The sequence below is a fragment of the Galeopterus variegatus genome, unplaced genomic scaffold (genome assembly GCF_000696425.1).
Source record: "Galeopterus variegatus unplaced genomic scaffold, G_variegatus-3.0.2 Scaffold11553, whole genome shotgun sequence".
Classification (NCBI taxonomy): domain Eukaryota; kingdom Metazoa; phylum Chordata; class Mammalia; order Dermoptera; family Cynocephalidae; genus Galeopterus; species Galeopterus variegatus.
Genome location: NW_007737664.1, coordinates 32,763 through 47,990, shown reverse-complemented (window position 1 = coordinate 47,990; position 15,228 = coordinate 32,763).

Genomic DNA, 15,228 nt, shown 5'->3' with positions numbered 1-15,228 from the left:
TGGATTATTAAGTGCATTTCACAGATGAGGAGAGTAAGGCTGAGAGAGACAAATGGTTTTGTTCGAGGTCACACAGCTGAGAAGTCTTGGAGTTGAACCCAGAGCTGGTGGCTCAGGATCTTCCGGCCCCACTCGTGGCCTCTGGTACGTGGGCGCATGTGTGTGCCTGACTGTGTGTGAGGGTGTGGGTGCGAGGATGAGAGGGTTGTGTGGTGACTGAGAGTGTCTGGGTGACAGCGGGAGAGTGTGGGTCTGGGGTGTGTGTGCATGAGTGTGTGGTTCAGAAGCCAGCTCCTGTCCTACCTGCCTGGCCTCCATCCCGTGCCCCATGGTCGAAATAGCCCCATGGGAGGAGCTGCAGGAATTTGGGCTCTAAGGAGAGGCTTGTACATAAACAACTAGGACACAGCCCAAAATGACCCCATCTCACCTGACCTCCTGGTCCAAGAGGGTATGAGGTGTTCAACCAAAGAAGAGGCCCAGTCACATTGGCCATCTCAGGCCCTGCCCCCTCATCAGCTCTGAAGAGGCTGCCCACATGGGTCCCACCAGATGCCTCCACCCTTCCGGGTGGCAGCCTCACCCTCTCCCTGGGGGCAGTGGGTCTATGTTCAGTCTGGGATCCCTACAATTTGGACCTCCCCTGCTGTGATTCCTCCCTAGAACGTGAAGGACCCAGGGTAAATTGGGATGGTGCGAGGGAAAAGGCAGGCAGTCTGGGCTGAAATCACCGCTGCTCATGTGGTGGCCTGGGCCACCCAGCTCTCGTCCTCTCCAAGGTTCAGTCTCCACATCTGTGAAATGGGAGTGGCGGCATCCACCTTATCAAAGGCTGGAAAGGCTCACACTCAGGACTACCGAGGTCTAAACCCTTGTTCTGACACTTGCTAGCTGTGTGAGCTTGGACAAGTGACTTAAGCACTCTGTGCATTAGTTTTTCTCATCCACGAAATGGGGAACTAACAGTAGCTATCTCAAAGGGTGCTTATGAGGGCTAAGTGCGTTAACATATGTAACGTTCTTAGAAGGTAACACACAGGAGGCATAAGTACTCGTATGTGTTTGTCATTATTGTCCTTATCATCATTTATTTAACCTTGCAGGGTTTGGGTGAGCATGAGATGAAACGCATCCAGCACAGTGCCTGCTGGAACCCAGGACCTCTTGGCTGCCACTCCCAGCCTGGGGAGAAGGCGGGAGAGACACAGCAAGGAGACTGGGAACCTCGCAGACACTGTCCCAGCCTCTACATACACAGCCTTCCACATGCTCAGGACTTGAGAGCGCATTTCATGTCTCCTACCTCGTTTAGTCTAACAGCAGATCTCGGAAAGGAGAGGGATTCGCATACCCATTTTCCAGATGAGGAAACTGATAGAGTTTCCAGGGTGTTTTACTGCCACCCAGAGGTTGGGACCTCAGAACATTCAAGGCAGAAAGACCCTGAGGGCTCATCTCCTGCAGGGGTGGTTCATCTCCCTTGAGGCTAGTGGCTGACAGGTTCCAAGACCTGCTGGAGAAAGATTTTGATGCTATATAAGACCTCAGACAGAAAACATGCCAGATGCAGAAGTGTGACATAGTGATACACACATTGGTCCATCCACTGTTCTCATCCATTCCTCTTATTTAGTGTGTGGCTTGTTCGTGGTCCAAAGGAGACAGTGCACGGTGGGGACAGACCCTGCCCAGCCCAGGCTCTTTCCCCTGCCTGGCACTGGTTCGTTTCTGCTTTCCTGGGGAGGCATTGACTCTGTATCTCTTCCATCTGTGGTCCTGGCTTCCAGGAACAAGGTCATTCAGAGAAGACTGAAGAGTCTGTAGGAGGCAGCCCCTGCCTCTGTTGCTGACCCTGCACCTATGGCCTCACTCTGAAGGTATGTGTGTTATTCAAGAAACTCAAGAGCTGACCCGGGAAGAGGAAGAAAGAAAGCAAGGCTCTGAAAGACCAGCAAGCTGTACTTGTCACCCAGGGTCACTGGGTGCAGAACCAGTGAGGCTGCTCCCACCTGGCCAAGGGGGCACAATGTGGGTTTATTCAGCAGAAGATGCCAGCCAGGCAACCAGAGCAAGCAGGAACACGGGAAATACACACATATGCACACACCCTTTGAGCAAAGATTTGAAATTCACATACATACACAGATACATATATGGTCACAGATACACACACTCAACAGTAATAGAGAATATAATGTAACAAATAGCCATGTGAGTTAACAAATATTGATGTGTTGCTTTTGCTTTAGGCATTTTAAAATAAAAGAACAAATGTTGAAGATTTAAAAATTGAAGTCCCTTTTATTCCACTTCCTGATTTCATCTCCCTTCCTTATGCAGAAGTGACTATCATCAGGAATTTGGTATTATCCTCCCAGTCCATTTTCTTTAAATCCATGAACAATATATGGTATTGCTGTTTGTGTGTTTTAAAATTTTACATAAATGGTGTCATATCATACTTATTTTTCAATTTTTGTATTAGTTTCCTAGGGCTGCAGTAATAAAATATCATAAACTTAATGGCTTCCAACAACAGACATTTATTCTCTTACAGTTCTGGGAGCCAGAAGTCTGAAATCAAGGTGTCAGCAGGGACAGGCTCCCTCTGACATTCTGGGTAGAGTCCTTCCTCGCCTCTTCCAGCTCCTGGTGGTGGCTGTCCGTCGTCGGTGTTCCTCGGCTTGCAGCTGCATTGCTCCAATTTCTGCCTTTGTCATCACATGACATTCTCCTCTGTGTGTGTGTCTGTGTCCAAATATCCCCCCTCCTATAAGAACACCAGTCATATTAGATCAGGGCTCACCTTAATGTCCTCGTCTTCGCTTGATTACATCTGCAAAGACCCTGTTTTCAAGTAAGGCCACATTCGTAGATACCTGGGGCTAGAACTTCAATATATCTTTTGGGGGGATGCCATGCAACCCACAACACTTTTAGGATATCAAAATTATACTTTTTGTATTTATCCAATGTTCATATATGTAACTCAAGCCATTTAGTTTACTGTATGCTGTTCTACTTTTTTTTTTTTTCTTTTTTTTTTTTTTCCTTTTTGAGACCGGCTGCCCCCCCCCCAGCCCGGGGCCCCCGGGGGGCNCCATGGGAGGAGCTGCAGGAATTTGGGCTCTAAGGAGAGGCTTGTACATAAACAACTAGGACACAGCCCAAAATGACCCCATCTCACCTGACCTCCTGGTCCAAGAAGGCATGAGGTGTTCAACCAAAGAAGGGGCCCAGTCACATTGGCCATCTCAGGCCCTGCCCCCTCATCAGCTCTGAAGAGGCTGCCCACATGGGTCCCACCAGATGCCTCCACCCTTCCGGGTGGCAGCCTCACCCTCTCCCTGGGGGCAGTGGGTCTATGTTCAGTCTGGGATCCCTACAATTTGGACCTCCCCTGCTGTGATTCCTCCCTAGAACGTGAAGGACCCAGGGTAAATTGGGATGGTGCGAGGGAAAAGGCAGGCAGTCTGGGCTGAAATCACCGCTGCTCATGTGGTGGCCTGGGCCACCCAGCTCTCGTCCTCTCCAAGGTTCAGTCTCCACATCTGTGAAATGGGAGTGGCGGCATCCACCTTATCAAAGGCTGGAAAGGCTCACACTCAGGACTACCGAGGTCTAAACCCTTGTTCTGACACTTGCTAGCTGTGTGAGCTTGGACAAGTGACTTAAGCACTCTGTGCATTAGTTTTTCTCATCCACGAAATGGGGAACTAACAGTAGCTATCTCAAAGGGTGCTTATGAGGGCTAAGTGCGTTAACATATGTAACGTTCTTAGAAGGTAACACACAGGAGGCATAAGTACTCGTATGTGTTTGTCATTATTGTCCTTATCATCATTTATTTAACCTTGCAGGGTTTGGGTGAGCATGAGATGAAACGCATCCAGCACAGTGCCTGCTGGAACCCAGGACCTCTTGGCTGCCACTCCCAGCCTGGGGAGAAGGCGGGAGAGACACAGCAAGGAGACTGGGAACCTCGCAGACACTGTCCCAGCCTCTACATACACAGCCTTCCACATGCTCAGGACTTGAGAGCGCATTTCATGTCTCCTACCTCGTTTAGTCTAACAGCAGATCTCGGAAAGGAGAGGGCAGCAAGGAGACTGGGAACCTCGCAGACACTGTCCCAGCCTCTACATACACAGCCTTCCACACGCTCAGGACTTGAGAGCGCATTTCATGTCTCCTACATCGTTTAGTCTAACAGCAGATCTCGGAAAGGAGAGGAATTCGCATACCCATTTTCCAGATGAGGAAACTGATAGAGTTTCCAGGGTGTTTTACTGCCACCCAGAGGTTGGGACCTCAGAACATTCAAGGCAGAAAGACCCTGAGGGCTCATCTCCTGCAGGGGTGGTTCATCTCCCTTGAGGCTAGTGGCTGACAGGTTCCAAGACCTGCTGGAGAAAGATTTTGATGCTATATAAGACCTCAGACAGAAAACATGCCAGATGCAGAAGTGTGACATAGTGATACACACATTGGTCCATCCACTGTTCTCATCCATTCCTCTTATTTAGTGTGTGGCTTGTTCGTGGTCCAAAGGAGACAGTGCACGGTGGGGACAGACCCTGCCCAGCCCAGGCTCTTTCCCCTGCCTGGCACTGGTTCGTTTCTGCTTTCCTGGGGAGGCATTGACTCTGTATCTCTTCCATCTGTGGTCCTGGCTTCCAGGAACAAGGTCATTCAGAGAAGACTGAAGAGTCTGTAGGAGGCAGCCCCTGCCTCTGTTGCTGACCCTGCACCTATGGCCTCACTCTGAAGGTATGTGTGTTATTCAAGAAACTCAAGAGCTGACCCGGGAAGAGGAAGAAAGAAAGCAAGGCTCTGAAAGACCAGCAAGCTGTACTTGTCACCCAGGGTCACTGGGTGCAGAACCAGTGAGGCTGCTCCCACCTGGCCAAGGGGGCACAATGTGGGTTTATTCAGCAGAAGATGCCAGCCAGGCAACCAGAGCAAGCAGGAACACGGGAAATACACACATATGCACACACCCTTTGAGCAAAGATTTGAAATTCACATACATACACAGATACATATATGGTCACAGATACACACACTCAACAGTAATAGAGAATATAATGTAACAAATAGCCATGTGAGTTAACAAATATTGATGTGTTGCTTTTGCTTTAGGCATTTTAAAATAAAAGAACAAATGTTGAAGATTTAAAAATTGAAGTCCCTTTTATTCCACTTCCTGATTTCATCTCCCTTCCTTATGCAGAAGTGACTATCATCAGGAATTTGGTATTATCCTCCCAGTCCATTTTCTTTAAATCCATGAACAATATATGGTATTGCTGTTTGTGTGTTTTAAAATTTTACATAAATGGTGTCATATCATACTTATTTTTCAATTTTTGTATTAGTTTCCTAGGGCTGCAGTAATAAAATATCATAAACTTAATGGCTTCCAACAACAGACATTTATTCTCTTACAGTTCTGGGAGCCAGAAGTCTGAAATCAAGGTGTCAGCAGGGACAGGCTCCCTCTGACATTCTGGGTAGAGTCCTTCCTCGCCTCTTCCAGCTCCTGGTGGTGGCTGTCCGTCGTCGGTGTTCCTCGGCTTGCAGCTGCATTGCTCCAATTTCTGCCTTTGTCATCACATGACATTCTCCTCTGTGTGTGTGTCTGTGTCCAAATATCCCCCCTCCTATAAGAACACCAGTCATATTAGATCAGGGCTCACCTTAATGTCCTCGTCTTCGCTTGATTACATCTGCAAAGACCCTGTTTTCAAGTAAGGCCACATTCGTAGATACCTGGGGCTAGAACTTCAATATATCTTTTGGGGGGATGCCATGCAACCCACAACACTTTTAGGATATCAAAATTATACTTTTTGTATTTATCCAATGTTCATATATGTAACTCAAGCCATTTAGTTTACTGTATGCTGTTCTACTTTTTTTTTTTTTCTTTTTTTTTTTTGTCCTTTTTGAGACCGGCTGCACCACGCTCAGCCAGTGAGCGCTGTGAGCACACCGGTCATCCCTATATAGGATCCAAACCCGCGGCGGGAGCGCTGCCACACTCCCAGCGCCGCACTCTCCCAAGTGCGTCATCCCTATATAGGATCCAAACCCGCGGCGGGAGCACTGCTGCACTCCCAGCGCCGCACTCCCCCGAGTGCTCCACGGGCTCGGCCCTGTTCTACTTTATAAATAGATAAAACTGATTTATTTAATTACTCTACTGATAGACACATGGGTCATTTCCAAGTTTAACATCCACGATGTTTCCTTGACCAATGTGGCAGGGTTTCTCCGGGTTCATTCTTGGGAGCAGAACTGCTAGTCACATGGTATGCATATTTCCAACTTTTGTAGATATTGCCAAATTACAGGATCTGAGAGTTCACATTTTCCAAGATCTTCACCAATACTTAATAGTATCAAACCTTCCAACTTTTAACAATCTGATGGGTGTGAAATGGAATCTCTTGGTTGTTTAATTTGCATTTCTTGATAAGTAGTGAGGTTAAGCATCTTTGCTTATGCTTATTCACTATTCCTATTTACTTTTTTTGTGAAATGTTCACATCCTCTGCCCATTTTCCTATTTTTTTTTTTTTTGATTTATGGGAGTTGTTTATATATTTTGGACATTAATCCTGTACCTGTTATATATTCTGCAAATGTCTTCCAATAGACTATTGAAGGAATTTTAACTTTGCAAATGGTGCCTTTTATTGTACAGAAGTATTTAATGTGATTGAGCTAAAACTTTATAATACTTTTCTTTATGATTTCCATCTTTCGTGACTTGATTGAGGACTCCTTCTGTATCCTAAGGCATAAGGGAATTCTCCTACTTTTGTTCTGTAAGCTTTTAAGATTGTTCTTCACATTTAGACCATTAATTCATCTAAAGTTTACTTTTGTGTATAGTGTGAGATAGAGTCAAAGATTATTTTTTCCACAGGGGAAGCTACTTGTCTAAACCCCATTTCTGAATAGTCCGTCCTTTCCCTCCACAGATTTATAATGTCTTTTGTTCATACACCAAGGTCCCATATAACTTGGGTTTATTTCTGTGCTCTCTTTTCTGTTTCTATTGGCTTTTTTGCCCATCCCTGTGCTAATAACCAAGATGTGTTTATTATCAAAGCTTTATCACAAATCAGGATATTTGTTAGGATAAGGCCCCTTCCTTGTTTGATCTCAGACTTGTCTTAGCTAATCTTGCAATTTTACCCTTCTGTGTGAATTTTAGAATCAATTAAAAAATTTAATGAGAACTATTGGGATTTTCAATGGAATTGCATTGATTTTATGAATTAATTTGGGAAAAACTAATTTATGATATTGAATCTTCTTCTCCATGAACATGGTACATATCTTCATTTATTCTTGTGTGTGTGTGTGTGCTCATCAACAACACTTTGTATTTTCTCCATAGTTATTAAACATCTTTTGTTAGTTGATTACTAGGCTCTTATAGTTTTCAAATCATATCATTTTTTTCCGTTACATTTACATTTTCTACTTGGTCATTGCTGGTAAGTAAGCACACTGTGGATTTTGTATGTTGATCTCATATCCAGCAACCCCAATTACTTCATTTTCTAGTTTTACCTAGAAGGAGAGGGAGATTTGAACTTGGTGACTTCGCAGGGTTCCAAGGCAGTATGCAAGTGTAGGTTAGGTATTTACAGCATGAACTTTGCATCAGACAGGTAAGCCTGAGTTTGAATCCTGGATCCGCCACTTACTAGGTGGGTAAGTTACTTAACCTTTCTAAATTAATGGTCACACCCACCCCCTGGCTGTGGTGAGGAATCAGGGAGATAAAATGCACGCATGTGCCTAGCACAGTGCCTGGCACAGAGGAAGTGTTTAATTGATGCTGGTTCTTATAATTATTACTAACTGGCCTCTCCCACGTAACCAGGGAGATAATTATCCATAGTAAAAGAAATCCACTCCTGCTTTTATTCATCATGGAGACGTGATCTAGAGTCGCCAGTGATCAGCAGCTTGATCACAAATTAACACCCACGTTAAAGTCTGCCCTAGTGACTGCCAATTTGCAGCTCACATTTAAAACTCACTTATTTTCTCTGCCTATGCCATTTAAATACACATGGCCTTCTAATCAGCAAGTAAATAGCCTGTCATTGACCATCGATTTGAGAAATCCTGGAGGCACCTGCCCATCGCTTTGACCCTGCCCTATACCCCCATTTCCAGAACCACTCCAACTAATGTAGATACTAAGTCACACCATACCAAACGTACCCACCAAACAATTCCCACAGCTACTTGCTCATGATGTGGAAACAGACCAATGGGCAGACAGAAACCTAGATGTATTTATATTAGTAGTAGTTCAACTGCCATGGCTAACGCACTCTAATCACCTGCTTACACAGGGCCCAAGTCCGAAGTGTCTGAACCCCAGTGCCCAGAAGAGAACTTGACAGTGGCTGTGGTTGATAAAGGGAGGGTGGAAAGGCAGGAAGAATGGATCTGGATGTGAGTTGGGACTTTTCTAAAACACAGCCAAAGGAGGCCCAGAGAGTGTACTCTGAAGGATTCTGAAGGTTCACCTAATGTTTCAAGCCATGAACAAAGTTCATACATTTTGTTCGTAGAAGCTGTCCCTGGCCCAAGCCCCATCTCCCAGGACTGCCTCCCCAAGGGCAGTGGTAATTGCAACACGAGGGTCTGGTGTGTAGCAGGCCCTCAGCAAGTTTTGCTGAGGCTCCACCGTGTGTCAGTCACTCAAGAAGCACTTTGCAGACTATCGCATTGAATCCTCCCACCACACCACAGAGGGAGTGGATGTCCCTACAGGGGAAACCACAGCAAAGGAAGGGCCAGGGCCAGGATGTGAATCCAGAACGGTTCTGAGGTTTTTAGTTTACTTTGGGGGTTTCTTCCTCAAAGGAATGAATGCTACTGTAGGCTGATAAGGTTCAGTGAGTCACGTCAGCTGGCCCTGTGAGTATTGCCACTGGGCTGCTGAGTCATTTAAACACACTGTGGAGTATTTTTGCCAGACTGAGAAGTATCTGATCGGGCTGGTGGATACTTCTGCCCAGCTGCTGGGTATGGGGGCAAGTCCTGAGCTCATCTGGGGGATGATTTGATCACTCAGGGCCCTGGGTCTGGCATTTCCCTTGGGGTACGCCCCTGGCAGAACAACAACTTCCCAAACTCAGGGCAGCAGCTGCTCTGACTTCATGGAAACAGCGGAGGCTGGCATGCCTCTTCTCCTCCCGGTTCCCAGAGAGCCTGGGGCACAGCTGGGGCCAGGATGGGGGTGGGAGGAGGTCTCTGGGGCCCTGGTCACAGAGTTCACCCTGGCAGAAGCTTTGGGGCTCCGGGAACCTCCCCCACCCTTAAAGCCTGCCAGAGTCAGTATTGCCACAGATAATACTGTGGGACACAAGAAAGGAGCTGAAAGAGGAAACTCCCAATCAGACATCCAAAGACACAAGAGGATTCCAGCATGCTCCAGCCCATGGCACAGGTGGGGAGAGGCCCCAAATCAGACTCTTTATGGGAATGCTATTGGATCTGCCCTTGGAGGTAGCATCTTGGCAGATCTTATCATCTCTTCCCTGGGAGGAGGCCTGAGAGGGTTCGGGTAACACCCATACCCTTCCTGCTCCACCCCCAATGCCTGTACTTGACCTTCCCTTCTGAAACCCAAGCCACACACTCCAGAAGCTGGAACAGGGCCCCCAGAGAGCTCTGGACTCACTACCCATACAACATTTTCTATGTACTCATTTTAAAATTATAGCAAATCATTTGTGGGTTTTCTAAATTTCTTTTATAATAAAGTAGTACATGCTTTGCTAAATATCCTCCTACCCTGTGACCCAGCAATTCTACTCCTGGGTATATACCCAAGACCTGAGTGCATATGGCCACCAAAAGGCCTGATACACTTGTTCATAGCAGCCTTGTCCATAATGGCCCCAAACTGGGAATAACCCAAATGCCCCTCAACAGGAGACTGGATAAATGAATTGTGGTATATGTTTATAATGGAGTACTACACAGCAGTAAAAAAAGAATGAACCACTGGCACATGCAACTACATGGACGAATTATACCATTATTATGCTGAGCCAAAGAAGCCAGACACAAAAGAGCATTTACCATATTGTTCCATGTATGCAAAGTTTAAGAACAGGCAAAATTACTCAAAGAGTACTACACAGCAGTAAAAAAAGAATGAACCACTGGCACATGCAACTACATGGACGAATTGTACCATTATTATGCTGAGCCAAAGAAGCCAGACACAAAAGAGCATTTACCATATTGTTCCATGTATGCAAAGTTTAAGAACAGGCAAAATTACTCAAGATGATAGAAGACAGGATTGTGGTTACCTCTGGAGGCAGATATAGACTGGGAAGAGGCAAAAGGGAACTTCCTGGGTCACTGGATATGTCTACAAGGGTACTCCAAAAAGTTCACGGAAAAATAGAATTAAAAGATAATATGAATCTTCCCACAAACTTTTTGAAGTACCCTCTTATACCTTGATCTGGGTGTGGTTACATGGGTGTATATACATATGTCAAAAATCATCAAACTATGTACTTATACATACACATCACTGGATGCATGTTATGCCACATGCAAAAATATTTTTTTTAAAGTACAGATAAGCCAAAAAACAAAAAAAGTACACACTCACTGTTAGGAGTCAACAAGTACAAAGGTCTTTAAGGAAACTCCAGCTCTCCCCAACCCAACACCAGCCATTTCTCTCCCTTTATCCCTATGCGTCCATCCCCAGCTGCAAGCTGGAGAAACTTCAGGCTCTGCTGAGACGTCCTGCTGGGGACTTCCTCCCACCCCCTAGGCTCCCCTGGGAGACTTGCATATGTCACAGCCATGACTTTCACCAGGAGAGTTCAGGGACTTGTGCTGGGGGTTCTATGAGCCTTAAAGTCCACTCCAGTTCCTGGGGTCTGGCTGGAGGAACACTCCCAAGAGAGGGAGATGGACCGGGTGGGCTTTCCTGCCTCCGAGGGGCTCCTACCCCCAGATACCATCACTCACTTGAGGGCAGGTGGGAGATTCAAGTTCTGCCTCCCCCACCTACCCACCTCCTCATTCACCCGTCTGAGTCCCAGTTTTCTCATATTCAGTGTTCCTCTTCCTTGGGTTCCTTTCCCCAGGAGGGCTGCTGGGAGGAGGAGCTACTGGGCTTGGCAGAAAACCCGTCAGCCACATGATGTCACCTCTGTCCACTTATGTACCTCCTAAGCCATTCAGAGGAGTATTCAGCCACCAAACAGCAACTGGGTCTTTAGCCTGTCTCTGTCCTCTCCAGGGTTCCTATGGCTTAGAACAAAGCAGAGAGCTCTCACCCCAAGTTAAGATCACCCAGGAATCCCAAAGAGGTGGGGAGGGAAATAAGAAAGTAAAAGTGTCTCCACCTCCTGCTTTTACACCTCCCATGATAGGGAGCTCACTACCTACCAGGGCTGCTTCTCCCCTCCCTAGCTGGTCCTGACCACGAGAGCCCTTGCTCACACAGAGACGAAATCTGTCACTCATGGCTCCACCGCTAGGGTAATCAAATCATCCCGGTTGGCCAGGACTTCCTTGACTTTAGCACTGAAAGGCCAGTATTCCAGGAAACCACTCAATCCTGAGCAAGCCGGAATAGTTCATCACATTGTCCCACCCCTGCCTCCACTCCTAGATCTGCCCTCCGGGTCACTTAAGCCAATTGTCTCAGGGATCCTCTCTGCAGGTACCATGTTCAAGCTCAGTCCCCCAACCCCCCACCCTCAGATCCAGTTGTATAGCATTTATTCATTCATACATTTATTTATAGCCATCCAGAATGGCCTAAAGACCTAAAGCCTGGGCCCTGGAGCCATACCAACCTGGGTTCACATCCTGGCTATGTGCCTTTGAACGTCTTACTTAACCTTCTGAACTTCTATTTGCTCATCTTAAAGTAGAGATAAGCCTCTTCAGGTTGTTGTTAAGTATTAAGTGAGACAATAAGTGGAAAGTACTTAGCACAGGGCTTGACACCTAGTATTTGTAAATGTTAGCTTTTATTCTAGTACTTACTCATAAAACACACACACACACACACACACACACACACACACAAATGCTTATCATATATTTACTCTATTTGGGCCCTAGTCTAGGCACATGGAAATGACCCAGACATTCCAACCCCTACACACACCTAGATGCTCACAGGCTGGTATGGGAGAGCAGAGGGGAACACAGACAACTACAGCCCAGCATGAAAAGGGCTGAGAGGAGATAAGACAGAGGGAAAGATGGCCTGGGAAGCTTCCCAGAGGAGATGACATTTTTCTGGGCCTTGCCCAGGAGAAGCCAGGGAGAAGGGTATTCTATGAAGAGGGACTAGCAGGGAAAAGGGCTAGAAAGCATGAAACAACATGATCCATTCAGGGGATAAAGAGTAATTCAGTACTGCAGAATCTGGGCTGTATGTGGACAAGGCCAGAGAAGAAGAGAGTTTAGGAAAAATATTTTTTTTCTCAATAAAATAGAAAATCGTTTAAACACAATAGAATATGTTTATTTCAACCCTAAAGCTAGCATCTTGCTTAGAGGGGAAACATTACAGGCATTCCCATTATAATACAGAATAAGAGAGTGTGTCTGTTTTTAATACTGTTATTTAACATTGTTCTGAAAGTACCAGTCCACACAATTAGACAAAAAAAAAAAAAAAAAGAAAGAAAGAAAAGAAAAGAAATGGGAAGAATAAAAATCAGAAAGGAGTAGAAAATGTATTATTATTTATAGAATAAACTGAAAAATCAGCATAAATAAGTAATACAAGAACTCAATAGGTGGCTGGGTGCAAAATTAATATATTGAAATTAATATTCTTCATCAATATAAACAACCAGCTAGAAGAGGTAATGAGAGAGAAGTTCCTATTTACAATAGCAGCCAAAAAGGTAAAATGTTTAGAGTCAATTTAACAAAAATAAAATGTACTAGATTTATTGGAAGCAAACTTTAATAAATTGCTTGAGGGGCACAAAAGAAGACTTGAGCGTGTAAAATGGTTTTGGATAGGATGATTCAACATCATAAATATGGCAGTTCTCTCCTAGTTTGTATGTGTCTGTTTCTGTGTGTGTGTTTATTTTGATAAAAATACCAGTAGGACTTTTAGAAATAAGCAAGCTGATAAGCTGATTCTGAAGTTCATATAGTAATGTAAACAAAAATATTCTGAAACTTCTGAATAAAAAGAAAAGTAATGAGTAAGAACTAATCTTAACAGATGTTAGAACATGGTAATATAAATCTACAGTATTTTAAACAGTGTGTTATTAGTGCATTTGAGACAGAGGATCAATAGAACAGAATAGAATATTTGAAAGCATACCTGTAGTGGGTAGAATTGTACCCCCCAAAAAGATATGTTTAAGTCCTAACCCCTGGAACTGTGAATGTGGCCTTACTTGGAAATAGCATATTTGCAGATGTAATTAAACTAAGACGAAGTCATACTGGATTAGGGTCATATTGGATTTTTATACTTCTCCTTTCTTTTTCTTGTCTAATTGTGTGGGCTGGTACTTTCATAACAATGTTAAATAACAGTGTTAATCCAATGGTCGATATCATTATAAGATGAGTGAAATTTGGACATAGACATAAACTTGGAGAAGAGATGGCCATGTGAATACAGAAGCAGAGATTGGAGTGAAGCTGCCTGCCACAACCTAAGGAATACCAAAGATTGCTGGCAACCACCAGATTCTAGGAGAGATGCATGGAATGGTTTGTCCCACCAGAGTCACCACAGGGAGCCGGGTCTTTTTGATAACTTGATTCCAGATTTCTAGCCTCCAGAACTTTAAAAGAATAAGTTTCTGTTGTTTTAAGCTACCCAGTATGTGGTAATTTGTTAGGATAGCCCTGGGAAACTAATAAAGTACTCAACTGCCTACAGGAATTTAGTATATGACAAAAGTGACATTGCTAATCAATAACAAAAAAGGTTGATTATTCAATAAATAGTATTGGGACTACTAGATAGCCACCCAGAGAGAAACAGCTGAATCCCTATCTCACATCTTACATCAAAACAAATTCAGGAATGAAGAAAACCTGGGAGTACTTTCTTACAGTAAAGAAGTCCTTCTATCATATGAATTAAAAAAACTGAATCCATCAATGAAAGATTAATAAATTTGGCCACATAAAGTTATTTTTAATTATGCATGAAAAATAATATAAACAAAGTCAAAAGACACATATATTGTAGATGTATCATATGTTATTGACAAAGGGCTGATATCCTTGTTATTTTAAGAGCTCCTACATATCAGGAAGAAAAAAAAAACAACCTAATTAAAAGATAGGAAAAGGATATAAACAAACAGTTCCTAGGAAAGGAAATGTAAATGATTCTTAGTCATGAAAACATGGTCAACCTCCCTTGTAGTAGGAGAAATGAAATTACAGTTATGAGATATCATTTTATATCTAACAGATTGACAAAGATCAAAAAGTTTGATAGCATGCTGTGTTGGCAAGGGTGTGGGAAACAGGCATCTCATTCATTGCAAGTGGGAGGGCAAATCGGTACAACCTCCCTGAAGAGCAATTTGGCAATATCGGAGTAAATTAAAAATTCACATACCCTTTAACCCAGTGTTTCCATTTCTAGGAATTTACCATACAAACATACTTGCACATGTGCAAATTGATGTGTAAATGTGAATATTTATTGCAGCTTTGCTTACAATAACAATAGATTGGAAGCAGCTTAATTTCCCATCTGTGGGGGACTAGCAAAACCAATTATAGAACATACATTCAGTGGAAAACTATGCACTGGTTTAAAAGAATGGAACCATTTTATATTTCCAACATGCAAAATCTCTGTGATTTGTTGTTAAGCGGCAGGGGGAGGGAAGCAAAGTGCAGAATTCTGTGTACAAAACAATATCAATTGTGTAAAATTTATTTTACAGACATGCTTTCACAGGCATAGAGTATCTCTGGAAAGATATGTAAGAAACTGGTAACAGGGACTGCCTTTTTTTTTCTTTTTTTCCTTTTTGTCTTTTTTACTGACCAGTAACGGGATCGCAACCCTCGGTGTTGCGCCCGTACCGCGCTCAGTCAGTGAGCGGGAACCGGTCTCCACATGGGATCCGAACCCTCGGCGGCTCCCGCCGCACTCCCAAGCGGTGCACTCTCCAGTGCGCCACTGGGCCGCCC